The sequence below is a fragment of the Microtus oregoni genome, unplaced genomic scaffold (assembly GCF_018167655.1).
Source record: "Microtus oregoni isolate MIOR12 unplaced genomic scaffold, Mior012 000040F_ref0000088, whole genome shotgun sequence".
NCBI classification, from domain to species: domain Eukaryota; kingdom Metazoa; phylum Chordata; class Mammalia; order Rodentia; family Cricetidae; genus Microtus; species Microtus oregoni.
In genome coordinates, this window is record NW_024543207.1 from 1,340,241 (window position 1) to 1,341,807 (window position 1,567).

Below are 1,567 nucleotides of genomic sequence, written 5' to 3' on the forward strand. Positions count from 1 at the left end.
GCGGCGCAACAGGACTAGCTACATTTTTAGAAAGATTATTTCCTTGAGCAAACTCATATGACACCCCTCAACTGCCCCCTTCCCAACAGGAGAAAAAAAAACTATTTCCTGCAACCACTCCAAGAGTTTCCAACTTGGGGGAATGCCATTTCAGTACAGGGAAGGGGGTTGAAGCTGGTCACTAGAGTCGAGGACATTTGGGGTTGTTTAAACCTAAAAAAATTAAGTAAATAAATCAGACCTCCTCCCGAAATTGCTCGCAGGGAAAGAAGCCCAAAAATACATGCCAAGTGCATGCAAAGCCACCAAAAAAAAAAAAAAAAAAAAAAAGCTCCCAGAGATCAGGGCAAAAACTTCTGCGCACGGGAGCCAGTGCCAACTCCCCTCGCCCTCTGCCCGGCCCCAGCAGCTACCTTGGTGACCAGGGAGCCACGCCGGTTTGGGGGAGCAGGACCAGCAGAGGGGTTAGCAGCCGCTGGGCAATCCCATATCCGCGAAGAGGGAGCTCGTTCCGTTAGGATGGGAGAGAAACACCCACACCTCCTCTGGCGTGCGCTTTCTTTCTCTCCACCCCCTGCCTCCTCCTCGTCCTCCTCCACCACCACCTCCTCCTCTCCTCCCACCCCAGCAGGCTTGAGGAAAAGCTTCAGCAGAACATCCACATGGTTACTGCACTTTGAAGCGGCGCCCGGCTGCTTATATAGGCCGGGAAGCTCCCTGGGCAATGTAGTCCGAGTCCCAGGTCGTGCCGGCGCCTGGGGCTGTGGAAAAGGACTAGAGTCCCAGAAGCCCCTAAACTCTGGGGCTGGGTTCTAAATAGACGCCCGCGCGCGCCCGCGCGCGGAGACGGGGGAGGGGCGTCCAGCGGGACCGCCCGGCTGGCGAAACTGAGTCTGAACAGCCGACTTGCCAGGTTTGGAAAACGCGACCCACAGTCACCCCAAAGGTATCTCCTAGCCCTGTGAACCATTCTCTTTGCCTGTCATATCTTCCCTTTCCTAAAATCCAGGTGTCACTAGGGGCCGGAGAGAGGGGAAGAGCTCGGATTACTCTTTTGGGAAGTTTTTACAAGCTTCCGCGCGCGCGCCCTGTGTCCTGGAGCCAAGAATTTCAGAAATCCGAGGCACAAAAACAGTGTTTGCGGTCAAGGATTAACGAAGCGAGTTTGTCTTTGTCTACAACGTATTCATTCCACAAACGTTACCCAAGTGTCATCTGGTGCCAGGCCAGGAACTGTGCCAGGGTAGGAGGGCGCGCCAAAATATAACATCCTAAGCAGGGTCTGGCTGCTCCCGCTAAAGACCTGCTACTAACAGTAATCCTTGTAATGTTAACAAATGCTTCTACTGAGCTCAGCCTGCATGCATTTCCTACGAGTCATGTTATTGAGTTTTACCAACTCTGGGTTTGTTCTATCTGCATGGCAGGTGCATGGCTCCGGACCAGGAGAAACCAGGTTAACTTCGGTCTCCATTGCAGCCCAAGCCTGTACCTATACTAAGCACTTGCTTTTAGGGACCTCCATTACCATTTCCTTAAAAAAAAAAAAACAAAAAAAAAAAAACAA